Raw genomic sequence first — 21,584 nt, forward strand, 5'->3', positions numbered from 1 at the left:
GCTACAAGCTGGTTTAGCTCTCCCAAATATCACCACCCCCAAAATCCCAATGAAAAATGGTCCACAAAAAGACAAGGAGGGTTTCAAGCTAGTCCAAGATGCCTTTGTAAATGTGAACACTTCATTTTTCTCAGTGAAAGTTAATCTCAGCATGCTTAGAAATAACACTTCGTTTCCTAGAAGCCTTGATCCTTTATCACAAATGTGTGTAATAGGCTATTATCTTTCAGGGAGTAAAAATAAACTTTCCACATGCCCAGAGGCATTCTCTTATTATATCACATTGTCTTGAGACTGACAACTGAATTTGGTGTAAACTTAGGTAGGTAGCCGTGTTGGTCTGAAGCAGTCAAAATAAATAAAATAAATGAATAAATTATGCAGTAGCACCTTAGAGACCAACTAAGTTTGTTCTGGTTATAAGCTTTCGTGTGCTTGCACACTTCTTCAGATACACCAGTGTAGACTGGTGTACACTGCAACTTGCTCATGCTGTATTTATCTTAGTGAGACTTCATAAAGCAAAATATTATATCTCATCTCAACAGCAGTACAAAACCCAGGCACAGCGTCATGGCAAGTAAAAGAGGCAGGAATTGAAGGCAACCACAATCGAAAAGTAAACACATTTACAAATACTCATTTTTACCCTTATAAATGCTCTCTCATTTGTTTAGATGATAATCATGTCAACAAACCTCAATCAAAAGGACCATTTCCCAGGGCTAATAAGAATTAAACGCAGTAGAACATCCTGTGTATTCAGCTATCACTTTGGATGAAAATATCTTGTGAACTTTAAACACAGATGATACTCGGGGAAATAGGTTGTGCTGGTGGGTTCCCTCCTCCCCTTCTTGTTGTTGCGGTGATTATTATATATTAAAGCATTTGCACTTTCCTAGACATTTCATGAAGCATTTTGTTTTCTTAATCTTTGCAAGAAACATGACAACATTTAAATTTCTTTGCAATTAGATTTGACTTAATTATGACCATTGTTTAATACCACCTTGTTTTACCTGCTTTGGGTCATAAATAGCCACCAAACTCATCATTTCATAAAGACTTGTTTTTCTACCTGATGTTCGCTATGTTCAGAATGTTAATAGCTACTACAGCGGAATATGAATAGGCTTGGTGCAGCCACTTGAAATATAGAAAAATGGCCCAGACATTAAAAAAGATAAAAGGGAAAAGGGCAGTAATGAATTTAGAGGAAAATGAACATTAATGGCACTAACATTACTCATGTTCCACATAACAAATTATTGGAAGTCTGTCAAGCACACCAAATTACCTACTCATCTGCTGTTGTGGGGCCCTTTGGAACTATCCAAAACCAGCAAAAGCAAGACAATTTGAGCTAATTTTACTATTTATAACAATAGAACAGACCATTAAGATAAATTAATGTCATTATCAAGTTTCTATGAAAATGACAAATACTGCTATTTCGAGCAGCTTTAGAAGCTGTTGACTATAATGAAATCTGCTCTAGAGGTACTAAAAAGAAACACTCCATGTAATTATTTTCTAGTAGCTTGTTTGTTTCCTTCCTATTCATTTGGCTTTCACCACAATTAGTTCTGTACACAATACGTGGCAACTAAATAGTCAACACTACGTGGCATTAGGACTAATTGGGCAATTAGGAGGCAGTTCCCATCCTTTTAAGTCCTAAAGAGAGTGGGGAGTAGACGTTCTCCAGGCAACAATAACAGTACCACACAGGCCAAGATTGTCCAAGTTTAAGGGAATACAAAGTAGAACGAGGAACAAATCAAATGCTTCACCTAAAGCAACACACACATGAGGCGCTTTATTCAACAATCTAATTGATCACACACAGAGAGAAACACAGGGCACTGTGGCAAATATCTTTGCCAAAGCAAGTCTATCTTAAGATACCAGTACAATAGCTTTCGGGTTCTTCTTAGGTCACAAGGTATTTCAAAGATATCCAGCATCGAAAGCCGAGGTTCACACGGTGTCTCATGTGCTCTGCAAGCGAAGACTGTCATAATAGTCAGGGAAGTTGTGGTCACTGCCCTTTAAGAGACAAGTTCTTGAGCCAAAGGGAACGCAACACAACACACAGATTCACCCGTCCTAAGATCTGTTCAGTCCAGCTGTGCTATCATCGCACCCTTTAGTTAATTCTAAAGCTTTCCAAAGCCACTAGTGCAATCTCTTTGCGCACATCTTGCAGGTGCACTGCAAAAATTGTCTGGCATCACCTCAGATCCATTATCTAGCTTCAAGCACCCCCACAACATCAATAGTAGCATACCACACTTTTCCAACAGTGTACCTTCCTTCTCCAATTTTGGTGTTGCTTTTTTTCTCTCTGTTGTGCACATCTAGGCGAAATGAGCCTTTGTGGCGCATGGCACCTAAGGCTGGGCATGCTCTAGACTTGCGAATGTGTCCACACCCTGTTTATTCTGTGCTGTGCTGCTATCTTTTTGGGGACTTTACACAAAACAAATGAAATACTGTGAAAATCCCTGAAACGAGAAGTAATTGACTAGAAATATTATCTTATAGAAATAAACTAAATAATAAAAATCAAAAAGTTTAAGGAAAAAATTAGAAAAGCCTAGAATTGTACAAAGCCTTAACGGGATGCCGGCTACAAACCTTGTTTCACTGAACTATTCAGTTTCCTCAGAAGGAAATACAAAAATTATAAACCAAAATTCAAAAAAGGGGGTTAAAACTCTAAAAAAAATCTTAAGTATTATAATCCTACCTCAACCTAGGTCAGGGGTCTGCAACCTTTAAGACAAAAAGAGCCACTTGGACCCATTTCCGAAGAAAAAAAACCTGGGAGCCGCAAACATGCGCGCCGCTGCCCTCCGATCTGACAGCAGGCGGGAAGGTGACGTCGGGACGCTGCGTGACTAACGCACGCACCGCCCCCATGCGACGTCACAGCCAGTACAGCGCCCGCCACAGTGGGGAGTGTCGGGGCGCACAATGCCCCTCCTCCCCTCGCTAGTATCCGCCCCGGAGCGGCAAAGGTGTAAAAGAGCCACATGCGGCTCCGGAGCCGCGGGTTGCAGACCCCTGGCCTAGGTGAAGGAAAGCGCAGTAATAAGGGATTAAGGACTCAAAGGTACAGTTTCCAATACTAAGTTTACAAAAAAGGTTTGAAAACCTAAATGGCAAGTTTTAGACACAGCCCAACTTAAAGAAAGCCAAACACAGTAATAAGAACTGTGAAAGTTCTAGTATTGCCTTTACACAAAGGTTTAAAAAACCTAGATGGCACAATTCAAAGAAAGGAATACAAGATAAGCTGTTTTAGATTTTAAACAAACTCATGAACAGGGCAGCCTCGTTTCTTAACATGATGTTTCCTACAGCTTCAAATTCACAATCTTGAAGTTTTTGCCTTAGCTCTGTTAGAAAATGATCTATTCCTGCTGCCTCTCTGTCAGGGATACAGCTTCACTTTCTTTCGGTTTCTGTACTTGTTTAATTTTACGTTGCCACCCATTCACTCAGAATGCTTTCAAAACGTCTTAGTAGCTGGTATAGTAAGATTAGGACAGAAAAACCAGAGGCAGGATGAACTTTAAAATGAAATTGTTGCCTTGATCAAGGGGATCATATTATATATGGAAATGCTGATGTTTAAATTGGGGTCTTTATGGTGCTTGTCGACAGTTTCTGAAGACTCAAGAGACATTGCTGCTGACACCAGCCTCTAAATGACTTTTACCGCTAGCCAAATTCTGAAAACGAAGCAAGCTGACTGACCTTTTTCTTACCCTGTTTAACGAAGATTCAGACAACAGACTGGGAAGTAAGTTTAAAATACGATTTGCTTACTCACAATCTTGCATTGGTTCTCAGCTACAGCAGCAAGAAAAACAATGCAGGTAAAAGACATATATTTCTAGTAAAAACAGTCTCAGACATGTGCCTGAGCCAGAGCAAGTGGAAGGTGTAGCTGCACCCATTGCTGGTCGAAGGAAGGGGGGGGGGGAGGAACAGGAAATGCTTCTTTGATTCTTCCTGCTCAAGAGAGGAGAGGAAATGACATCACACAGAGCCCTCTCTACCAATTACATTTCTAAGGCCTATCAGCTCTGTGGTCATTAGCCCCTAAACTTATTAACTAGGAAGAATATGCATTGTTGAATTTTACTGCAATCTCCCACATATCCCTTTTGTTTCTCTGAATGCACGTTGGGCTTTTGCAAGGATTATATGTGCAGAATCTCTACAGGTGTTTGGCATATTTTCAATGTCCTATCTCCAATGCAAATGGGGCATCAAAGCAATTTTAAATTCCTCAGGATGAGAATTGGCTTTGGTGCCTGTTAGATAGAGCTGGAGTGTCTTTTTCCACCTTCTCCAGCCTCCCTCTCCCCCAGGATTGTGGGGTTGTCAGGGCAGAAGATAGGGACAGAGAGAGGTCCATGGCCCCATTTAGCAGAATAACCATCAGGGAACCCAAATGCAAAAGTGAAGCAGGATAATTCACATTACTGACTAAATTTGCTATTGTCAACCTAGCGCCCTCCAGATGTGTTGCACTATAACTCCCATCAGCCTTAGTCAAAATTTTAGCCCCAAAACACCTAGAGGGCACCAGGTCAGAAGACTAGTCTGGAACACAGTGGCTAGCACAAGCTAGAGCATCTCTGAATCAAAGCTGCAGTCACTGCCTCAAGAGAACGCCCATTTTGGAAGACCCTGTGCAATCTGCTGTAATGGATTCTCCACCACTGGAACCTGTTTCCCCCTCTTGGTTCCCATTCCCCGTGGCTTTCTAGCTGGCAGACAAACTGCTTGCCTGGCACTGGTGCTCACCTCAGCTCTGGGTCCATATGCCAGCATAAAGCCCTGGGCTCACTGGTGCCAGCATGCTAATTATGCCAGCCCCAGCCCTGGCACAAATAAGCCAGGAGAGGGGCCAGCCTAATTAAGATACCAGTGCTGTTGGCAAGAGCCTGGTAGGCACTCCACTCCAGTATTGACTATATTATTTTACAATGGTTTTAGTATGGAATGCTTTGCAGTAAAAGCAACGAGGCTGCTGGAGGCCTGCCTAGTGGAAACTGATGGTGCAAGTCATGTGTGCAGCACGTAGCTAGGGCAGTGCAATGAAATCATCAAGCCAAGATTGCAAAAGCATTCCCCTCTAGAGATTGGGCCCATCACACAGGAGCCTAAATCTGATCATACTAAGGAGTGATTAACACAGCTGGTCTCCATAAAAGAAACTCAGAATGTATTCACACATGAGGTTTGTTGCATTAGAACTGTAACCCTTCTGTTCTGATTTCTAACATCCCTTTCACACTGCAGTATGTCTTTTGGCCATTTAGCTTTCCACTAAGTTTATGCCAGCTGCACACAATTGAGGCTTAGTCTGCAATGTGAGCCCAGAGAACATGAGAATGTAATGCCGGAATCTTAACATGAGGTCCCCCATCCAATTGGAAACCAGACTAGGCCCTGCTTAGCTTTGCAAATGTGCTAGCAGTTTTATTGCTGCACCCCTAGGATGACTTTATCCCAAGATTAAGACAAGTGTGTGTGAAAACTGCTGGGTAAACCCGTCAAGATGCACTACTGCTGCTGTCAAAAGAGACCTGCTGAGTGCCACTGCTGGGCTGCCATGTTGCAACACCAGCAGTGGTAGTCCTGGCAGGGCTCTGGGGCACTAGAACCTGCCTGCATATTCTGCCTGTTGGTGTCAGGCCCAGTCATAAGATGCACAGGTCTGTTCACAAATTTCGTGCCTTGCCTTTGTGTGTGTGTGTGTGTGTGTGTGTGTGTGTGTGCATGTATAAGAGAAAGAAAATGCATGTTTGTTTGTTTGTTTGTGCGTGTGGTCAGAAGCAGTGTACTTCTGAGTACATTGAATATAAAAGGTCCATCGGTCACAAGCAAAGATCCCAGATTTGATCTCCAGTATCTCTATGTGAGGCTAGGAGAGGCCCCTGCTTGAAACCTTAGAGAGCCACTGCCAATCTGTGTACCAAATAATGAGTTATACTGATTCAGTATAAGCGCAGCTTTCTATGTTCCTCTGACCGCCAGATACCAACAATGGGTGGCCATTGTTGTCATGTCCTGCTCTGCGAGCTTCTGGGGCTATCTGGCTAGCCCCAGCTAAGAGAAAGAACCCCATTTTATGTAATCTTCCATGGCAGAAATTTTGTTTTATGTCTTGTCCCTCATAACAATCATTCTGTGACTGGTGCCCACAGCAGTTGCACAAATTTCTGAAAGATTGGTGAGACCTGCTTCCAATATAAGTGTATTCCCTTCGCCCCTTCCCAGACTTAAGAATTTGGAAATTCATTATTTAGATCAGGTATGGGGAATTTTTTGACCCTCCAGATGTTGCTGAACTATAATTTCCATTGGCCAGGAATGGTGGAAGTTGTAGTTCAGCAACATCTGGAGGGCCAAAAATTTCCCCTACCTGATTTAGCAAGTGAGCCAAACCCAGACATTAGTGTGGAAATATCCAAGGCTCACTGGCCAACCAGAGCTGGAGAAAAACCCGCTTACAGACCCAAATATGAAAAATGGGACAACTGCCTTTCCCTTTTTTACTTACTATAATAATAATCTGCAGCAGCAGCAGTTCCTGGAGTATGTGAGCCCAGCCAGCGCTCCTCTGATCAGTTCAGCCAGTGTTAAAGTTAATGAAAGCCAATTAGTATGTGAAAGCTCTATCAAACATTTCAGAGTATTTTATTAGTACTATTAGTCAGAGGCTTTCTGTGTCATGGGATTTGGCTTTTTTTCTTAATTAAACCTTTATGAGAGAATATCAAATTTGATGATCCATGTGGTAATTTATTATAAAATAAAGAGACTGCGGTCCGAGCTGAGCTCTGGGTGCCTAAGTGAGTCCTATGACAGAGGGGCCGCAGCCTCTTACACCAGGCCTGAATTTAGCCCCACAGGTTGGCAACGGTTTTAATTTATTCATTAATCTGGGGAAAGCCTGCATGTTTTTTCTGTGACGCACAAGTACAGCTCTCATGCTGTCTAAAAAGCAAAGAAATGCTGAAACAGGGCAACAATACCCTTACTTCAATAATTTTACGATGTGGTTTCTGCTGGGTATTTGTTTCTGTTTATTAAAAAGAGGACTAGATGGAGAAGAGTGAGAGCCCCCTCTCAGGAAGCAGCAGGAACCCAGCTCCTCTTGAAGGTGGGAGCCCCACCTGTTCAGCCCCCCTGGTTGCTCCTGCCAATTGACCATCTAGTCCTGTATCCTTGTTCTCACAGTGACCAACCAGATGCTGAAGACTGACCCTCTGTAAGGGGTTAACAAGGAGGGTGCAAATAGGTGTCATAAATCCTTGTGCAATGTGCAGTACATGTGTCCTAACCCTAATCCAGCCACCCAAACTTAGTCTGAATCTGTCAGCCAACTGCACTCTCCTGAAATGCCTGTCCATTGAAACGGATGGGAGCGACAGTAAAAGTTATTTGATATTTAGAAGCTGCTAAACTCAAAAATTATTCAGCTCCCAGAAATCCTGGCTTGAAATCCAGATTGAGATTTATAACAGAGCATGCTCTTGTGTGTCCCTGCCTATGTACTTTTATTAAAAGATTTGTTATTTTATAAAGTATATAAAACAAGACAATTATATAATATAACAGATTAAAATTAAAAGATGAAAAAATATTCCTGCAGTTGCAGCGGGTTGGTGTGGATGACCTTCAGAGTCCCTTCCATCTCTTCAGTTCTATGATTCTATGAAAACCATAACATGGGCACATAGAGAATCAGTACAGTTACCAATACATATTGGCTAAGTAACAAACTCCAAGTCATGAAAGACAAAAGCTAGAATAAAAGTTGTCTATTCCCCAAAGACCAGAAGCCTTTCTTATAGGTACTAGGGACAGGTGTGCCAAAGAAGATGCCCAAACTATTTATGTATGTGACAACAGCATCTAGAATAGTACTTGCACAGAAATGGAAAGAAGAGAAGGTTCCAACAAAGGAGAAGGAGGAGTGGCTTTTGAAAGTCATGGACTATGGCAGAAATGGCAAAGCTGACAGCGAAATTAAGAGATCAGAATGACGAACTTTTAAGAGAAGAATGGAGGCCTTTCATGGACTATTTAAAATAATATTACAGTCAAATGAAATCGTGGGCAGGATTCGAGATAAAAGCCGCGGACGAAAAGTGACAAAGTAATCGTAATAGAGGGGAAAAAATTAACAGATGAAAATATCATGCAGTAGAAAATGTTTGAGTAAAAACACTGTAGAAATGAGGTTGGGAAGTCAACTTACAAACCAATGTATTTAATTTGAAGGTTATTGTGAAAATGAAAAAAAAATATTTTTAAATCTACCTACCTACCTACGAAGGGAAAGGGCTCATTGCTTTAGCACTGAATCCTTGTTTTGCCTGTGGAAGGTGACAGATACAACCCCGAGATTCTCTAGTTAGAACAATCTCTGGGAAGAGCTTTTGCTTGAGATGCTGGTGAGATACAACCCATCAGAAAAGGCTGCATTGGGAACACGAACCAATGCTTTGACTCAGCATAAAGTGGCTCTATGGTGGCTCAGAAGGTGGGTTTTGTAAGCTTTGGCTGGCCATGGCTTCCCAGGACATGTGTATGCCCACAGGAACATAAACACATCCGTGTTCCATGCTGCTTCCAACACAGAAGTCTCTTTTGGGGCAAGAAATCCATGACTTGAGCTCTTGTCACTGCACAGGTAGGTGCTTCTCGTAACCCCCATCCAATTTGCTGAAAATACCTGGCTGTGGTGGACCTCTTGAAGGATACGAGGTTTTCACATTGTCTGGCAATGAATAATACATTGGGAAGCAAAGGCAGCCATTAGCTCTCTTCTAATCAGTATCATGTAGCATTTTACCAATTAACCACTTCTCTCAGACACTTACCATATGAAGTGGCTCTGGGCAGAACTCCCACCAGGATGGACTGGGCCATCTGCATTTAGAAAATTGCCCATACATTTATTAAAGTGAAATTCACCCACTAATTAGTCCTGTCAGTCTTTCCTCCAAGGGTCCTCATTAGCACATTGAGCTAATTACTGCCACCAGAGGCATAAGTGTGTGGAAATGGAAAAGTGTGTGTATTGGGGGGGGGGGGGACTTTCAGAAAGCTGAACTCAAGATAAATGTTACAATTTCTTTCCTATCAATTGTAACCCAACAAATGGAGAAAACCCAAAATCCAATGGTAAAACTGAGTCAAGCTTTACCCTCCCACACTGCTGAAGTTAGAAAAAGAATAAAACTTCAGCAGTGTGGGAGGGCAGAACTTGACTTCGTCACTTGAAGCAATTAAGTCTACATGATTGTTATAACTGATATTTCTTTCTCCTTTTTTAATAGAAAAAGAATAAAATATCAGTTATAGCCATCATGTAGACTTAATTGCTTCAAGTGACAAAAAGCTGGATAGCAGTGTGCTGCTTGAATAACATGAATAGTTCAAAAATCTGATTGGGTGTGCTCCCGAGCCCTCGGGCAAGTCTAAAGTAGACCTTTGGGTCCAGCTATTATGTATGCCTTTATTTTATTTTATTTTTACTAGAGGCTGCTTTCATATAAATATGATCAAGGCAGTTCACAGTTTAAAATAATGCCTTACAGTTTAATAGATAAGAATAAAAGGAAGAGGGGAAAATAAACACATTGAGAAACCAACTCAAGATTGTCTCACCCCGTATATAAACAATGGATCACTGCGCTCTGCCGGGGGTGGGGTCCCCTAAAGATAGGATCTCATCAGAAAGCCTGTTCCATACATGTAGAAATAGGGCTTTTAGTGTGGCAGAACCTGCCCCTTGGAACTGCCTCCCATTACAAATGAGACAGGCATGGTTTCTATTATCTTTTCAGCACCTGTTGAAGGCCTTTCTTTCCCAACATGCCTTTTAAGTGGACGTTTTTATCCCAGTCAGCAGCTGTCTCAAATTTGAAATTGCTTTTATGTATGAAATTGTTTTTTTAAACTTTTTTTATATTTTATTGAAAATTTTTCAAATATAAAGAAGTAAAATGATACAAAAAAGGGGGGAAGAGAACACACAACTGTGTAAAGGGGGGACATTATATGAACATATACAAAAAAAATACCCTAACCCATACCTTCTTTAATTGCTTTTATATATGAAATTGTTTCATATACGTTTCCAGTGTTGATCATGTATTTTGTTGTTGTTTGTCACTTCAGGATGTCTCATAGGAAGTGATTCATGAACGGAATGAAGCAATAAACATATACAGTGGTACCTCGTAAGACGAATGCCTCGCAAGACGAAAGAGTTTTCCGTTTTTTGAGTCGTTCCGCAAGACGAATTTCCCTATGGGCTTACTTCGCAAGACGAAACTTTTGCGAGTTCTTGCGAGTTTGTTTCCTTTTTCTTAAAGCCGCTAATAGCCGCTAAGCCGTTAATAGCTGCTAAGCCGCTAAGCCGTTAATAGCTGTGCTTCGCAAGACGAAATAAACCGCAAGACGAAGAGACTCGCGGAACGGATTAATTTCGTCTTGCGAGGCACCACTGTAAATAAAACACTTTCAGACTGTCAGGCCCAACATCAGCACATGCCATCCATCGTAGTGGTTGAGTCAGAGAACCTCGATTTTAATATAACACATTACCCTGCCCCCAAAATGTAGTCGTATTCTTTGGGGCACTGTGGGAAATAAAGAAGGCCGTCCTCAGTAGGAGACTAGGTAAACCTACAAGGCAGCAGAGGAGCTCTCCAGAGGCTGTTGGTTTTTCAAATCTACAGCCCTTTTGGAGTATTGTAATGTTCAATGATAAAGTTACAGAATATGCCGGTGGAGAAACCATGAGAAACGGTTGCAGAAAGGGGGGGGGGGAGTTAGTCCACAAATGGAAGTTAGTCCTCACCAGGTCCACTGACAGAACCTGGCTTTCCTACCTCTTTCCTATACCCCCATAAAAACCAGGGCTTTTTTTTCAGCTGGAACTTAAGTTCCAGCCCCTCTCAGGTGGGCACCATTGCCATTCTTAAGAGAACAAGGAAGGCATTCCATGGTCAATTATTTTTCTAGAAAAATAGCACTGAGTAAAACTGTATATGCTTCTCTCTTCTAAGTGCCAACTCTGCAGCAGAACCACAGTGCCCAAGCTCATACCTTTCAAAAGATTTCAGCACAACAGTACAGGCTGTGGTTGTGTCAGTCCCTGCTTTCATCCTCCCAAAATTTACTGTCCATTTTCATGACTCCACCCATTCTCCTCGGCTGCCCTTTATGCTTGGATTCCCTACTGGGTGCTGCTGCTCTGCAATCCTTCAAATCTCACCTCAGAGCAAGTAAAGCAGCAGGCAAACTAACAACACGTCATATTTCTTGGGACTTTTTTTTATGCCAGGCTTTTAAATCTGCTTCTCTCAATCAGTTTAGCTGGAAACTTTTTCACCTCAGTATGTTGCATTGGCTAGGGTGAAAAATGCCCCATATATAGTCTGTTGGACATTTGGGGAATATTTTGGGTGCTTTTTGTGTAGCGGGGGACCTCTAGACCAGTGTTTCCCAAATTTAGGTCTCCAGCTGTTTTCAGACTACAATTACCATCATCCCTGACTGCTGGTCTTGCTAGTTGTCGTCCAAAAAACAGCTGGAGACCCCACTCTAGATTGTAGGTGCCTGAAATTTGGGGACAGGTGAAAGACTATGTTCTGGGTCGGAATGGGGGGCAAGGGCCACACTGCCTTCTGGGTCACCTTCAGGGAGCTGCCAACCAGCAGATGGGACCAGGAGCAAAAGTGGGTGGTCAAATGTTTACTTTTGTACATGTTTACTTCTCAATTCTCCAGCCAAGTAAGCAAAAGGGCCAAGGGCCCATTCCAGCCAGGAAAAAGCACTACACGGGGCTGCAAAGCAGGGCTTGTGAGAGGTATGGCCTGGGGAGAGGGTGGGGAAGGAGTGGGACGTGGAGAGAGTCTCAAGTGCCAGGTAGAGAGGCTCAGAGGGCTGCATTTGGTTCTCTACGGGAGAATATTTACAGGACCGCCTCTCCTGGTATGCCCCACAAAGGACCTTAAGGTCCATGCATAACCATAGTTTAGAGGTCCCAGGCCCTAAGGAAGTCAGACTATCCTCCACCAGGGCCAGGGCCTTTTCAGTGATGGCTCCGACCTGTGGAATGCTCTGTCCCATGAGACTAGGGCCCTGCAGGATTTAACCTCCTTCCGTTGGGCCTGTAAGACAGCTATTCCGCCTGGCCTTTAATTTGAATTCAGCCTGATCATTTATTTCCCTTCTCTTCTCTTCCCTCCCCATCCCTTTTTATGAAGATCACCCACTCTGAGACCCCACCGCTAATTCTCCCCTGGCTTCCTTGCTGGCCCAAGTAGGACCAATTCAGCCAGCTACCCCTGGGGATTATCTGATTGATTTTTGATTCTTGCATTTTATTGTTATTCATGTTTTTATACCATATTTTATGCTGTTTTTATAATTAAGTGTTCTAAAGCATTTTAAATTTGTTAGCTGCCCTGAGCCTGGTTTTTGAACCGGGAAGGGTGGGGTATAAATAAAATTTATTACTATTATTATTATTATTACCACCACTGTTCTCAATTTGCTCCTCATGTGTTAGTTCTACAATGAAAAGTGCAGTTTGGATGGGTTTTAATCCCACTGGCTGGGATTAAAGTTTCTTTGCGTCACCGACCAGGTCTCAGGTCTGCGTCATGTGCACAGCTTTCAGAGTAACATGTTTAAAGGAAGGGGGCATAAAGACAAGCGTCCCATGTGAGATGCCCCAACACCTAGGCCCAATTCTGTGTGTTCCCCCTGCTTTCTTTCTCTATAGACAAGATACGACAGCTTGATTATAACTGGGCATGCTCATTGCGAGCCGAATACCCATTTCTGACACAGCCACATTATACCGCATATTTCATTTGTGTAACCACTCTCATGCTCGTAATTACTTGATGCCTTCGGAACCGCAACAGTAGCACCGTTAAATGTAGGACAGAAATTAGAAAATGCCGTTCTGTCTCTCTAACAGACTCTTCCCCGAGTTTTATGGCTGGTACGGAAAAGGTCTGTTGTTTGGGGGCAGCCACACTGGGATATGCACTTCAGGAAAGGCTATGGCCGTGATCATTATATGCAAATTTGCCACAGCATTTATCCCACTCTTCATTAACATAATATCATCTGGTACCTAAGGCAGCTATTACCTGATCCTGGACATTTCTCATAATAGATGTGTGAGAGCAAGGGGGGAGGGGGCGAGAGGAGTTTGTTAGAAAATGTAACAGGCATTCCCCCTTCCCCTTTCTAAATAAATGAGCCAAATACACCCAGGTGTATCCTGATCCAATGTGACAGAGTGTTGGCTGGACATGGGAGACCTGGGCTTGAATCACCACCAAGCCATGAAGCTCACTGGATGACTCTGGGCCAGTTAACTCTCTCACAGCCTAGCCTACCTCATAGGGGTGTTGTGAAGATAAAATGGAATTGTTGTTGTTTAGTTGTGTCCGACTCTTCGTGACCCCATGGACCAGAGCATGCCAGGCACTCCTGTCTTCCACTGCCTCCCGCAGTTTGGTCAAACTCATGCTGGTAGCTTCGAGAACACTGTCCAACCATCTCGTCCTCTGTCGTCCCCTTCTCCTTGTGCCCTCCATCTTTCCCAACATCAGGGTCTTTTCCAGGGAGTCTTCTCTTCTCATGAGGTGGCCAAAGTATTGGAGCCTCAGCTTCATGATCTGTCCTTCCAGTGAGCACTCAGGGCTGATTTCCTTAAGAATGGATAGGTTTGATCTTTTTGCAGTCCATGGGACTCTCAAGAGTCTCCTCCAACACCATAATTCAAAAGCATCCATTCTTCGGCGATCAGCCTTCTTTATGGTCCAGCTCTCACTTCCATACATCACTACCCTCTCTTATACATCACCTTGAACCCTTGGAGGGCATGTGAGACACAAACCCATGTATTTTATAGTCAACAGGTTTACACCAGGGAGTAACATCATGTTGATATGTACAGAGGCAGAATTAGCTCCAGGTGGGTCTCGGGAAAGGTACCTTACTGTAAGTGCATCGGTTCTCTTTGCCTGGAGGAGGAGACCACATTCCCCAGCACCAACTTTGACCCTGTTGGATGCCCCATGCAGTGTGAAAATGGCTGAGCTGTTAGGCTTTTGCCAGTTAAGGCATGCCTTACAGATGCCCTGCAAGAGTAAGTCTTCTCTCCCTAACCGGTCAGAGTTCTTTCAGAGTGTCAACAAACATGTAGATAGAAGTGATTTGCCTATAGAGTGTATACTTGCTGTCAAAAGGCTTTTGACAAAGTACCTCACTAAAGACTCCTGAGTAAGCTTCTCAGTCATGGAATAAGATGAGAGGTCCCCTTATGGATCAGCAACTCGTGGGAATAAATGGAAAGTTCTCCCAATGCAGGGGTGTCGAAAGTAGCTCCAAGGATTTGCTCTAACTGATCCTCCAAGGTTCAGTACTGGAACATGCACTTTTAAAATTGTTCCTAAATGGTTTAGAGGGAGCAGTAATGTAGTCAAGCTTGATGATACCAAATTGTTCAGGGTGAATAAAACAAAAAGAGATAGTGAAGAGCTCTCCAAAGGACCTCTCCAAATTGAGTGAATGGGCAGTAAAATGGCAAATGTAATGTAAACCTGTGATACACATTGGTGCAGAAAATCTTAATTTCACATATGCGCTTATGGGGTCTGAACTGGCAGTGACAGACAAAACCTTAGAGTAGATGACGACCCAGAGTGATGTGAGAAAGGCAAATTTCATGCTAGGCATCATGAGGAAAGGAGTTGAAAACAAACCTGTCAATATCAGAATGCTATTATACACACCTATGGTGCAGCCACACTTGGAATACTTGGTTTGGCTATGGTCACCTCGTCTCAAAAAGGTTATTGTGGGGTTGGAAAAGGTTCTGAAAGGGGATACCAAAATGATGAATGGGATGGAGCAACTTCCCCATGAGGAAACGTTGCAGGATTTGGGACTTTTCAGTTCAGCGAAAGGGTGAGCAAGAGGAGACTTTGTAGAGGTGTATAAAATTATGTAATATGTGGAGAAAGTGGACACAGACATTTTCCCCTCCCTCTCTCATAAACCCTAAGACTTGTGGACATCCAGTGAAGCTCAGTATTGTGAGTTTTAGATGACTTATAATAATAGTTTATTATTTATACCCCACCTATCTGGCTGGGTTTTCCCAGTCACCCTGGGCAGCTCCCAACAGAATATTAAAAACACGATAAAACATCAAACATTAAAAACTTCTCTAAACAGGACTGCCTTCAAAGTTCAAAAATTGAACTTTTCCACACAGCGTATAGTTCAACTATGGAATTCACTGAGGAAACAATGGAAGGAGTGATGGCAACCAACTTGGATGACCTTAAAAGAGGATTAGACAAATGTATAGGGGATAATGCTATCCATGGTGAGTAGTCACGATGGCTACAATGTTCTTCATCCATTGTCGGAGGCAGTGTGTCTCTGAATGCCAGCTGGAGGGAGCCACAGGTAAGGAAAGGGATGCTGTTGCACTCAGGTTTGGATGCTGGACTAGATGGGTCACTAGCTTGAGCCAGCAGGCTCTTATTCAGTCCTAATTCCCCACTGGTTCCTGTTCTTAGGCAAACATCAGCCGGGGGGGGGGGGTGCTTTTAATTGGGATCAAGCTAGGGAAGGAAGAGTTAAACCTCATGGTGCACTGTGGCCTCCGTGGCACGCTCCCTAATTACGCATCTCGGGTTGTCTGAGGTGGAGGGTGCTGTTGTTAAAGTGGCAAGGGAAAGGCATTCTAGGCATGGCTTTCATTAAATAATATGTCTTCATATTAAGATGGGCAGTGGGGTGGTGGTAAAATGGGATGCCCCATGCAGGAGGAGTGGGGTGGTACGTCAGCACCACGAATTGTGCTGCAAAAGCTTTTTCTTATGTTTTATTTTAGGTATTTACTATTACATTTATATCCCACCGTTCCTCCAAGGAGCTCCAGGGTTTCCTCCTCCTCCTCCTCCTTTTGTCCTCACGAAAACCATGCTATAATGAGAGCGTGTGTGAGAGGCCCAAAATCACCTGGTGAGCTTCATGGCTGGGTAGGGACCTGAACCCTTGTTTCCCAGGTCCTAGTCCAGCCCTCTAACCTCTACACAACACTGGCTCTAATGCGACTAAATCAAAGGATTTTACTTTAATAACTCCTTTTAAAACAACGTGTTAAACCAGGGGTCTGCAACCTTTAAGACAAAAAGAGCCACTTGGACCCGTTTCCGAAGAAAAAAAACCTGGGAGCCGCAAAACTCGTCATTATAAAAATAACTTTTTTGTCACTTTTTTTTTTTATTTCTTTGTTTGACCCCTCAGAATTACTCCTCCTCATAGAAATAAACGTTAAATTAACAAGTTACCTTTTTTTGTGTGTGTGTTCTTCACTCCCCTTCAAAACATTGACCAGCGTACATGCCCCCTTTCAATGCAGTGACCAGAGTACATGCCCCTTACAATGTAGCGGGCAGGTGGGCAGGAAGGTGACGTCAGGACGGTGCGTGACTAACGCACGCACCGCCCCATGCGACGTCACAGCCAGTACAGCGCCCGCCACAGTGGGGAATGTTGGGGCGCACAATGCGCCTCCTCCCCTCGCTAGTATCCGCCCCGGCGCCGCAGCAAAGGTGTAAAAGAGCCACATGCGGCTCCGGAGCCGCGGGTTGCTGACCCCTGTGTTAAACTGTACTTTCAAGAAAAGCCTACCCAGAATTTTTACATTTTGGAAAGACAAAAGGAGCCAGTCGAGGAATATTCGGGTGGCATGTTTTGTAGCACCGCAACCTCTCAGCTACATGTGCTTTGTTTCTATGCTAAGTAAGGTAAAGGTAAAGGGACCCCTGACCATTAGGTCCAGTCATGACCGTCTCTGGGGTTACGGCGCTCATCTCGTTTTACTGGCTGAGGGAGCCGGAGTACAGCTTCCGGGTCATGTGGCTAGCATGACTAAGCCGCTTCTGGCAAACCAGAGCAGCGCACGGAAATGCTGTTTACCTTCCCGCCCGAGCGGTACCTACTTATCTACTTGCACTTTGACGTGCTTTCGAACTGCTAGGTTGGCAGGAGCAGGGACTGAGCAACGGGAGCTCACCCCGTCCCAGGGATTCGAACCGCCCGGGGACAGTCCCCGGATTTGCAAATCTGCCTCCGGGCAAATTCCATCCCTAGAATGTCCCCCGATTTGCAAATCTGTCCCTGGGAAACATGGCAGCGGCAGCCTCAGCAGCCCGGAGCCAGCCTGGTAGTGCAGTTGGCTCTGGCTGGCTTCAGGAGCTGCTCGCTGCCGCCCCCACTGCCGAAGGGGAAGCGGGGACGTCCAGCGGTACAGATCTCCTGCCCCCTTCCCCCCTTTGTTTTGACAGATCGGGGGAGGCTCAGGAGTCTCAGACGTTGCCCAGTTTTTTTTGAAAAAAACCTCTGCGCATTTATGTTTCACAGGGTGCAAAAGAAGGGCTTTGCACCTTGCCTGGCAGAGAAACTGCGCTCCTTGCGCCCCTCCTGGGCAACGGCCACCCGCCCATGACTCCCAAGCCTCCCCCAATCTGTCAAAACGAAGGGGGAAGGGGGCAGGAGATCGGGGAAGGCTTGGGAGTCACGGACAGGCGGCGCTCCGTTGCCCAGTTTTTAAAGAACTCTGCGCATTTATGTTTCACAGGGTGCGAAAGGAGGGCTTTGCACCTTTATACAATATGCATTTGTGCTTGGGCCCAGGGTCTTTTGCCTCACCATCCCCACCACTACTAACTCCCTATTGCTGCTCAGCTTCAAAAAAAAAGTCTCCCCAGATTCACTGAAAAAAATCTGGTAACCATAATATAGATGATTTCACTGAGCTCCCTCTCCGTGGAGAGTGGGATATGCATGTGGAGAGACCCCCCTACACAAAGACCAGGCTGTTAAAATGCGGCCCATAGAGCAGCCTGCCGCCGGCAGCTCCCTCTTCTGCCAATAATGTGTCCGTCTTCTTAACATCTACAAATTAATTTTGACTTAGCCAAGCAGGGGACCTACTTTCAACCCTCAATTTCAAAATCATGGAAGCTTTATAAAGTCGTTTTCCACCTGCATCTCTTTCTGAGCATTCCAGCCCCTTTATCCTGCATAAAGGATGCTGGTCGGCGGGTGGGGAGTTGGGGGGGAGCCAGCATATAAAAACTTTGTTAAGCTGTCACTATCAATAGAGATTCAGGGGAGGAAAATGATTGACAAAGAAGAAACAAATTGCATCTTCAAATAAGTTTCCTTCAAACTCCTTGTTAAAAGCTATAACCTCTGATGTTAACTAAATTTAACCCGTTCTGACCCTCGGAATGCCCCCTTAACCTTGCCTTTCTCCTGCTTCCTGTGGAATGCTGAAGAAAACTGGTCCAGTCGCTTGGAAAGCGTTCGCTGCTCCACACAAAGGATCAGTCTAGTTGTTAGTCTGTCAGGAGGTAGAGAATAGACGGAGAGGTCAGCACCTGTGCTGAGAAGCAGGTGACAGTGAACTGCGCAGACCATTCTAGGGGCAAGCTGTAATAGTGTCTACCCTTCCGAGAAAAAGAGAGAGAAGAAAATCCACACTGTAGTTTAGGGTATTCAAGGCAGTGAAGTTCGCGTTGGCTTTGTGAATGCGGACTTTAAACAAATTAATCTATTGCTGTTCAACTGACTGTAAAATTAGTAGATTTACTGTTGCAAAAAAGGAGAGCATTCACTTCCACTCTAATAAGGTCACGGATGTGTCCCAGGCTGGCAACAAAGCAGCCTTCAGAATCTTTGCAGCTGAACCCATCAGCTTGCAAAAGCTACAGAACAATGTCTCAGATGTACAGCGGAAAGGCCCGCGCCATACAGTTGCCATGTTTAACTAGACATTTAATACACTTGCTACATTGGCAATGTTTTTTGTTTTTTTTTGATGTGGTGTTTTCTCTCTCTCATTTTTCATTCATTTGCTACCAAAAAACACACAGAGCTTGTTTTTAGAATCACCATTCAATGAAACTTCCTTCAAAAGCCTATCTTGGGCAACATTATGGTGGAATGTGCTTCTTCAGAATAGTTTTTCAAAAGTCCCAAAAAGATGTATTCCCTGCGCCCGCCCCCCCCCCCAGCTTTAATTCATCTTGCTGCACACGTTTTCATTATTTGCATAAACCACCAGATCAGATACAATAAACAGTTAATTTGTTCAGCTCCCACCCCCCCTTGCCCCAATTGTCCGGATTAATTTGCACATTAACTTTTAAAAGCGCAAAACTTGAAACAGACAGCTGTAGGCATTGTGGCTTCCTGCATGTATGTGCAAAATTTTTGTTGGTATAACAAGAGAACGGTCCTTTAATTTGTGGTGTAGATTTATGCACCAATTTGAAGAGACTCTGGATGTGTACTTCAAAGTAGCTCTTCAATTATTTTGACCTACCCATAAGCAGTAAGCAGAAAGAGAAGGTTTTTATAGTGCGGTAACTGGGGTGTGTGTACCACAACACTGCCAAAACTCCTAGGAGTCTCTCAGTCTCTCCAGAACCTCAGGAGCCTTTCCCAGTGCAACCTGAAGATGCTTGGAAAAGCTTTTTTTAGAAAAAAGAAAACCTAACAGACAAATCCAAGTTTAAAGAGCAAAGGGTTGGTAACCCGATGTTTAAAACCTAACATGTTTTCATCAATCCTGTCTTAGCTGAATGTTTATTAAATCAATCGGTACATCACGGATATCTACACTAATCTAACAGGCTGTGCCTCCTTAAAACATATACTTGTTTGAGAGCTAGTGTGGTTTAACGCTTAGAATGCTGGACTAGGAACTGGACTAACACGAGTTAAAATCTCCTCAGCTGTGAAGCTCATTGTGTACCTTTGGGTACACAATATTCTACGCAACGTGTTGTTGTGTAGAATAAGGAGAAAGAACTACGTACGCCACTTTGAGCTCCTTGCAGGAAAGGTGAGAAACAAACGTAGCAATAAATGTACTAGTTACAGATAGGTAGCCGTGTTGGTCTGCCATAGTCAAAACAAAAAGATTCCTTCCAGTAGCACCTTAAAGACCAACTAAGTTAGTTCTTGGTATGAGCTTTCGTGTGCATGCACACTTCTTCAGATACACAGTGTGTATCTTCAGTGTGTATCTGAAGAAGTGTGCATGCACACGAAAGCTCATACCAAGAACTAACTTAGTTGGTCTTTAAGGTGCTACTGGAAGGAATTTTTTTGTTTTAATAAATGTACTGTCACTGACGATGTAAGAATGCAAACCCTGCAAACCCTTATTCATTAGTCATTAATTTACTTAATTTCTGTGCCGCCCTTCATCCATAGATCTCGGGTCGGTTCACAGCACAGAAAGGTTTATATGAGTCATCTTGTGGGCAAAACATCTGCACCTACCTCATGATTCCCAAGATCAGATGTAGTTCAGTTAGATAGCTAGATGGCACCCTCTGCGTACACACCATGCTATAACAACAGGATTGGGGGAACCTTTGGCCTGCCACGTGCTTTTGCTGGACTGCAACTCCCATCAGCCTTAGCTACCAGGGCCAATGATCTGGGGTGATGGGGGTTGTAGTCCAGGCAAACTGGAAAAGCGCCAGTCCGTCCTTAGCGGTGAAACCTCGCCGCCAATGTAACATTTGCTCTGCTATTTCAGGGAGCAAAAGGAGCACCCGCCAGTGGCGCGCTCTGCCCCAGGCGCGCGCTAGGACGCAGCGCCCGGATCGAGGCACCTGCTGCCTGAGGCTAGTCCCTTCATCCTTCCCTTCCCCTGCTCAGCCAGCCAGGCACTCTCGGCAGAGCGGCTGGGCCTTTCCCCGCCCCGCTTCCTCCGCAAGCCCTTCCTCTTCCCCTCCGACGGGTCGTTTGGCTTCCTGTCCCCAGTTCCTGGGCGCTGGAGCTTCCGACGGCCCCCGGGGGACTGACAGGTAAGCCGAAGGGCTCGCCCTGCAGGAGGCCTTTGAACCCGCGGCCGGAGTGAACGATCAGCCCTCGCTTGCTGCTCCGGAGAAGGGCTGCGTCTGCCTGCCAGAGCCTCGAGGCGCGGCTTCGGATCGAGCCCTCGCGCCAAATGGGGACGCGCGAGAACAGGGCGCTTCTGGAGAGAGGCCAGTGCCAGAAGTCGAAACCACATCTGGGATGACGGGCAGGTCTCCCAAATTCCAGCAGCCTTGCGTGGTACAGCGGGTTGTATACTGCATATAAAGCCTTTTGCTGTACCCCATTAAGTTGCTAGTCAGTTTTATGAGATTCCACCCCAAATCTCTGGCGTGTACACAGGGTGAAATGCACACTTTTTCAAACGCCTGATACACGAGGATTTGCAGGGGGCCTAATGCGCTGATAGAAAGCAGGAGTGTTGACATTCATAGTTTCTGCGATATATTATGCTCATTTGAATGAGTCTCTCTTTAATGTCCCAATGGATGTTGTTGGATTCCAACCATGGGACTTGCAGTCCAGCCACGTTCTGAGGCCCACAGCAAGTTCACCACCACTCCACTAAAGTAAAGTTACAGAGCAAACATCAC

The 21,584-nt window shown here is 44.4% G+C and overlaps 1 long non-coding RNA gene across 5 annotated transcripts in view; it reads right to left on the reverse strand.

The window, feature by feature from the left end:
- LOC309368996 overlaps positions 1 to 21,584 on the reverse strand; it is a 48,285-nt gene that overhangs the window by 25,297 nt on the left and 1,404 nt on the right. For 3 of the 5 annotated variants that reach the window (XR_014167984.1, XR_014167985.1, XR_014167986.1), the window contains exons 2-3: positions 20,449 to 21,000; positions 18,405 to 18,499 (exon numbers count right to left, since the gene is read on the reverse strand). This is a non-coding gene — a long non-coding RNA (uncharacterized lncRNA). Of the gene's footprint in view, positions 1 to 18,399; positions 18,500 to 20,448; positions 21,001 to 21,584 lie in introns of all 5 variants that reach the window. The other 2 variants (XR_014167983.1, XR_014167987.1) reach the window with 2 other exon arrangements.

The sequence above is a fragment of the Podarcis melisellensis genome (assembly GCF_964234715.1).
Source record: "Podarcis melisellensis genome assembly, chromosome: 4".
NCBI lineage: Eukaryota > Metazoa > Chordata > Lepidosauria > Squamata > Lacertidae > Podarcis > Podarcis melisellensis.